Genomic DNA, 7048 nt, shown 5'->3' with positions numbered 1-7048 from the left:
AGCAGGATTTGGGACTCCAGTGTGTCTGGCTGCCTTGAAAGTTTATCAATTTTTGCAAGCGAACGGTTTTAAGAACCTGTATTTTCTACATTCCTTGATCGCTTGTTACAACATTTAAACTTCAATGCTCCGTTCAAACACCCTGTGCATTTGATGTTTAGACTGGTTTCATTTAGTCCCAGCGGCAGCTCATCTGCAGGATGTCAAAGATGAAATATGAGTTGGCACAAGGATGCCTCATTAATCTCTAATACAAATAGAAATTTCTCTGATTCTTTAAAAGCACTTTATCATTGTTTGGAGGCTGGAAACTGTTTCTAGCCCCCTCATTACAGAATTATTTATGGGCAAACAGTAGAGATATAACCCTCCATGTAAAATCTTAATTACTGCCCTTTCAGCTGATTTTTGTGTCCTCTGAAGGGGTATAAATGAGAAGAATAACAGTTGAAGAAATCAGAACAAAGTCTGCACAGTGGAATATAGCTGCGCCAAGGTCTAGACGTGCATTCGTGGCTCCTGGATCCACTCTTGTTTCCCACGTCCGCTCTTTTTTTTTTTTTTTTTTAAGATTTTATTTATTTGACAGGCAGAGAGAGGAGGAAGCAGGCACCCTGCTGAGCAGAAAGCCTGATGCAGGGCTTGATCCCAGGACCCTGGGATCATGAACTGAGCTGAAGGCAGATGCTTAACCGACTAGGCATCCCTTGTTTGTGGTTTTCTTGAGGACAAGGCCATAGCTGGTCCTCTCTGTGTCCTTTCCTAGGGTCTGGCTCAGTCATCAGTACACAGTAGGATTTAATAAATATTTGTTGAACAGAACTGCATTTGGGTGACTTACTCTGTCTCTGGATATTCTATACGCATATTTAAACACAGATTATTCCACTGTGCTCATGTCATTGTTTAATCATTGTGTGCCATCCTTTGTTCAATCTAATAAAAGCCATGGAACACTGAATATACTATGGCCAACAGCAAGATTTTAAAAAAAGATCCCTGAAATGTGACCTGTAGGATGGTCTGGTCTCCCTCATTTAGCAGCAGGACCTGAAGCCAGAGAGACAAAACCCCTGACAATGGCAGGGTCAGGCTAAGGGCTCTGCTGTCTGGTCCCTGGGCTCACTACCATTCCACCCAGCTGCACTTTGCACCTGTTAACAGCACACAGCAGAGGGGGAAGGTCAGTTATGAATGGGGGATGGACATTTAGCCCTCAGGAGAAGCCAAATGAGCAAATGAAAAGAAATATAATCAGCTCAGATTTTATAACCTATGGCAAGTAATTTGTTCTTCAGAAAACATGGATGTTTTTAAAAATCAGTATTTCCTGGAGCTATTTAGAGGACAGCTTCCAACTTCCATCATTTGGGAGGGATGAAATTAGGATTATCTAGGCTATGGGTGTCTCCTTAGTATATAAAAGCACCATCCGGGTGACACGCAGTTCTTCTCAGAGACAGACTGTGCTGAAGGGTAACCAGAGAGCTGATACCATTAGTTGTGAGTGCTCTGAGGGCCCTGGGATGTGGCAAGCTGACTGAGGTTTGCACTGCAGTTACTGCCAATTTTTTAAGTATCATTTTGAATCATAACTTGGATCTGAATCCTAACTCTGCAAATTCATCTTGATCCCCTTTCTAAATCTTTTGTTCTTCTGTTTCCTCATCTGTAAAATACAGGGGACACTAATAGAAGGAATCTCATAGGGCCATTGGAGGGCTGAATGAAATAGTGAATGTTAAAGCATTTAGCAAAGCACCTGACACAGAGCAAGCACTTGGTCAATATTAAATATTGTTGCTATTTCATTCTCTTCACACAGGCCATCCTAATTCTAGTATTCAAAACTGTGCACAGAACACACGCACCCCCAAGTATCCTGTCAACCGTAGAAAAGAGGGTGCCCCCACAGGGGTATTTACGGGAGGGTGCTCCAGGATTCGAACTCCATTCACACAGAAAGCTGGCTGCAGTGTGACCATGAGTAATGCTCAGCGAGCACTGACAGTGGGTCAGACCTCTCCTGAAGCAAGCTACATGCATGATACTGAGCATGAAGTGGAGTATGGAGAGGCCAGATGTGAGAAGATCAATCCAGAATCAGATAAAATAGAAGGCGAGCTTTCATCGTCATACACAGTCAGTGGCAGCCAATAAACCTGGTAGATGCCAGTTACCCAGGAGAAGGGCAGGCAGGGAGGCCAAGAAGGCAGAAAACCTCTCTGGAGCCAAGTGGCCAGACAGATGGCAGTGCATGTGTGTGCACAACTAGATGTCATGGCTGCAGTTGAGTGAGTGACCAAAACATAGCTCTCCTTCCCAAAGGGATTGTTTTGAGAATGACCACTTGATGGTACTGAGATAATGAGGTACCATCTGATAAAAATGAATTACTAAGCATTTAGAAATAAAGAAACCCCACAGAGCAACTGACCTCAAAACATTTTTCTTTCTTTGCTTGGTGAAGCAGGCTAGCCATTCCGGGAAGTAGAACTGGAAAGATGAATGTTTCCAGATATTCCTTGGGGGAACCTAAACCAAACAAACAAACAAACAAAATCCCACTGAAAATCCCAAATGGCCCAGATGAATCTGGGAGAAATGTTTGTTTCTGAAGCAAAAAAAGATACTGTCCGTGAAGTAACAGGACCTTAAATGTTGCATTTTACTTCAGACTGCTGAGTTGGGCTGTGTTATTAAAGAAACTGAAAATATCTTTCTGAGCCTCTGTGGACTGGTGAGGATGTAGACGGGGTCCTGCACAGGGCTGGGGCCACAGGCACAGCAAGGAGACCAGTGTGGCTGGAGGGAAAATAAGGGAAGTGTGGGAGAATGAGGAGGGGAACAGGTTGGGGGTACAATGGATGGGGCATTATGTCCACAGTAATGGTGGTGGTGGTTGCCAAGGCCCAAAGCTCACTAGCAGAGAGAACAGAACAAAATGGTAGGAGAGGTCTGGTCCCAGGGAGGGCCTGAGGAACTGGTCCCAGGGAGAAGATGGAGAAAGTCTACACCTCTGACTTCAACCCACAAGACAGGGCAGCGTGATACTTTCATCCACCTTTTACATTCCCCCCTTTGATTTTAATGTAGAATCAAGGTATGCTTGCTGTTATTTATCATCTTTCTTACATTTCATCCTTAAAGATAAACCAGTGGGGGGCGCCTGGGTGGCTCAGTGGGTTAAGCCGCTGCCTTCGGCTCAGGTCATGATCTCAGGGTCCTGGGATCGAGTCCCACATCGGGCTCTCTGCTCAGCAAGAGGCCTGCTTCCCTCTCTCTCTCTCTCTGCCTGCCTCTCCGTCTACTTGTGATCTCTCTCTGTCAAATAAATAAATAAAATCTTTAAAAAAAAAAAAAAAGATAAACCAGTGGGATAAAGTTACTTCTCTTAGAAATAAAAATTAAGGGGCACCTGGTTGGCTCAGTCAGTAGAGTATGTGACTTTTGATCTCAGGGTCACGAGTTAAAGCCCCATGTTAGACATGGAACCTACTTAAAATTTTTTTTTAAAAAAATATAAGAAAATTCTGATACATATTAAAAAAATAAAAGATAAAATTAAACTTAAAATAAGAAGATATTCTTTCATATTTTTGTGGTCTCCCTGAGGTCTGTCCACCCCATTCCCACCCTGTAGTTTTGCAATGTTACAAGCCCCACATTATAAAAGACAAAATCTCCCTTACTTACATGTTTTTGGATCAACTGTTTCCAACTTGACTTGAGGACAGAGTACATGCGAGTCCATGGTCAAATGAGGAGCTGAATAAATGTGCTCTGTATTGAAGCCATGGAGAACTGTTTCCTCTAATGGTGAAACCTGATGGGGGGCATTGTGGGGAGAATCAATTCATATAAATAGTTTAAATAACTGTATTTTCCTGTGTAACCTAACAAAGGATAAAATTCTGTATTAACTTCAGGTTCAAGGGGCACAATGAGTACAAATCTTTGTGCCCTCTTCCCTTCTGAGACACCTATAAATGACAATCAAGGAATAAAGCCCTAATAGAGAAAAAGAACAGGAGAACCATTAGTGGATGAAAGATTTGCAAACATTTCCAAAAGTAACAGAGATGAAGCCTGTGGTCAAGGAAGAGAGGGAAGGGTAGCCCAGGATCCATAAGAAGAAACGGTGCCAGTGGATGGGAGTCCCTCTTCCCAACAAAACTCCAGAAGGCTTTAATCCCCTCAGAGGATGGGAATGAGAAAAGGAATGATAAACAGGAGGGGCTAAGTGAAAATCCAACTGGGGCTCCACTGGCCTGCTCTCTACATTTCCCCTCCTCTTGCTTCTGCTCCTTTCAATATACATAAAGCTCCATTCCCACCAGTACTTGTCCTACAAGTAGACAAAGAGGCAGGCAGAGAGAGAGGAGGAAGCAGGCTCCCCGAGAGCAGAGAGCCCGACGTGGGGCTCGATCCCAGGACCCTGGGATCATGACCTGAGCCGAAGGCAGAGGCTTTAACCCACTGAGCCACCCAGGCGCCCCTCCCACCGTGTTTTATATCCAGTTCTCTCTCCTTGCCAGTGATTCTAGTGATTTCCACTGACTTCTAGGATTGGCCAAGCTGATAGCCGAAAGGAGAAAAAAAAAAAAAAAAAAGCTCTCCATTGATTTGGAGGCTTTCTGCCTGCAACCCGGAAGAAAAGTCTCCCATTAGACAATCACTCCCCACCAGCTCCTAGTCAATGTTTCTATTCATAGAAGAGACTCATCCAGAAGACAAACGCACATGGATGACTGCAGAAGAAAATCATACCAGCTACATAGAAAAATCCACTCAGATCAAAATACAAATTTTGAATAAGTAACGAGTTCTCTACACAAAAACATCCACAGCATAAAGGACAGATATCAAGATCTACCAAGAAAAACGGACTCTGGAAAAAGCACAAACAATTCAGGGAAGGGAACTGTAACTGGTATCTGCAGAGACATTTGAGAAAGCATTACATCCACAGAGCAAGAACAGGACGCTACGAAAAAAGAACAATCACAGGCAAGAAATTCTTAGAATCTCTGGTAGTGGCGGCTACAATAACCTACTGGAATTCTAGAGACTTAGGCTTGGGTCCTATCTCTGTGACCCTACTCAATTCCCTGAATCTTTCAGAGCCTTGCTCTTTTATTTTAAACTCCATTAAGCCCTTATTTTACTTCAAGTATACTGTCTGAGGGCCCCCCTTCCTTGGCCCTCTTAGTAAGGTCTTTTTTATCTTGCCCACACTGGTATGCATAGAGAAATGTGCTCTCTCCCCAAGTATGCTCAACATGGGCATGTGCTGGCTCCTTCAGAAAGAACTTTCTCATCCAGGGTCTCATCTGAGCCCCACAGAGGTCCTGCGAGTTAGTCAAGGATTATCTGCTCCATTTACCAGAAGTGGAAACTGAGGGTCAGAAGGGTTATATGATGCCCTCTAAGTGACACCATTAGTAGTAGTAGAGCTAGGACTGGCCCCAATTTCTGGTTCTAATTCCAGTGCCTTCCCTTTCCCACCTCCTTAACTCATGACATCAGCACCATTGTCACATAAGAGCCTTTCGTTTAGGTTGGGGCCTGGACGATACTCACAGAAATCATAGCTTCTTGTTTGACTTTACATCCCTCTGGAAAGGGAGGCAGCTCAGCTTCATACTCTAAAGGGAGCAGGGGAAAAAAAATCCTTAATTCCACACTTCATTGCAGTTTGTGATACAATTTCCTTTCCTCTGAAGAAAACATTCTTAAATTTTAATTTGGTTGATGTTTTATTGAAATGAAAACAACTGGCTACTATAGGTTAATAACTACTGTGAACCACCTTATTTAAAATGGATGAGATGATTGTTCTCTTGTATGCCAGACTCCAGGCTTTATGTAAGAATTTGAGCCTCTTTTGCTGAGAAGGTACAACTTTAGATTTTGCTCACAAATTATGATAACTACATGGAATAAAAGGAGGAAGAGAATGGGACAGAGGCCAAGGGAAGACACCAATAGTTATATAGAGAGGAGTGGAGGAAAGGAAAAAGAGGAGCACATGGTGGGAGGGCACTGTAAAAGCAACAGAGAGATGAGCTGTGTCTTGCAGTCATGAGGATGAGCATGAAGGCAGGATGGCCTGATCGGGGTATGCATCTGGAAGAGCAATCCCATAAAGACCCCACTACTCAAAGTGTGCCCAAGAACCAACAGCATCAGCATCTCTGGGGAGTTAGAAATGCAACACCTCAAATACACCCCTGACCTGCTGAATCTGAACCTTCATTTTAAGATCATCCCAGGTGACCTGTATGCACAAGTGAGAGTAGTTCTGCTTTAAACTCCAGTAGATTCCTATCCTGGCTACACACAAGAATTGCTGGGGAAGGGGCACCTGGGTGGCTCAGTGGGTTAAAGCCTCTGCCTTCGGCTCAGGTCATGATCTCAGGGTCCTGGGATTGAGGCCTGCATCAGGCTCTCTGCTCAGCGGGGAGCCTGTTTCCACTTCTCTCTGCCTCTCTGCCTACTTGTGGTCTCTGTTTGTCAAATAAATAAATAAAATCTTAAAAAAAAAAAAAAAAGAATCACTGGGGAACTTTTTGAAAATAACTTTCTGGAGTTGGGCCCAGACATTCTGATTCAATGGATCTAGGGTGGAGGCCTGGGAATCAGTATTTTTAAAGCTTTCCAGCTGATTTTTTTTTTTATTTTTAAAAATTTATTTGACAGAGAGAGAGAGATTACAAGTAGGCAGAGAGGCAGGCAGAGAGGGGGAGAAGCAGGCTTCCCGCTGATCAGAGAGCCCGATGCAGGGCTCAATCCCAGGACCCTGTGATCATGACCTGAGCTGAAGGCAGAGGCTTCAACCCACTGACCCACCCAGGCGCCCCTAAAGCTTTCCAGCTGATTCTAAAGTGCAGTGAGGTTGCCAGGTTTCAAGGCTGCTCACAGTCAACATGTTGGAGAGCCTAATGCAATGAACAGTCCATACAAGTTCTGCAGGGTAACAAGAACTATTGCTTGGAGAGGGACAGAAATGCTTGGGGCTAAATTAGTTACATCCCTAAAAAAAAGT

This window comes from Lutra lutra, chromosome 18, assembly GCF_902655055.1.
Source record: "Lutra lutra chromosome 18, mLutLut1.2, whole genome shotgun sequence".
Lineage (NCBI taxonomy): Eukaryota > Metazoa > Chordata > Mammalia > Carnivora > Mustelidae > Lutra > Lutra lutra.
Note: the sequence above shows the minus strand (reverse complement) of the source record.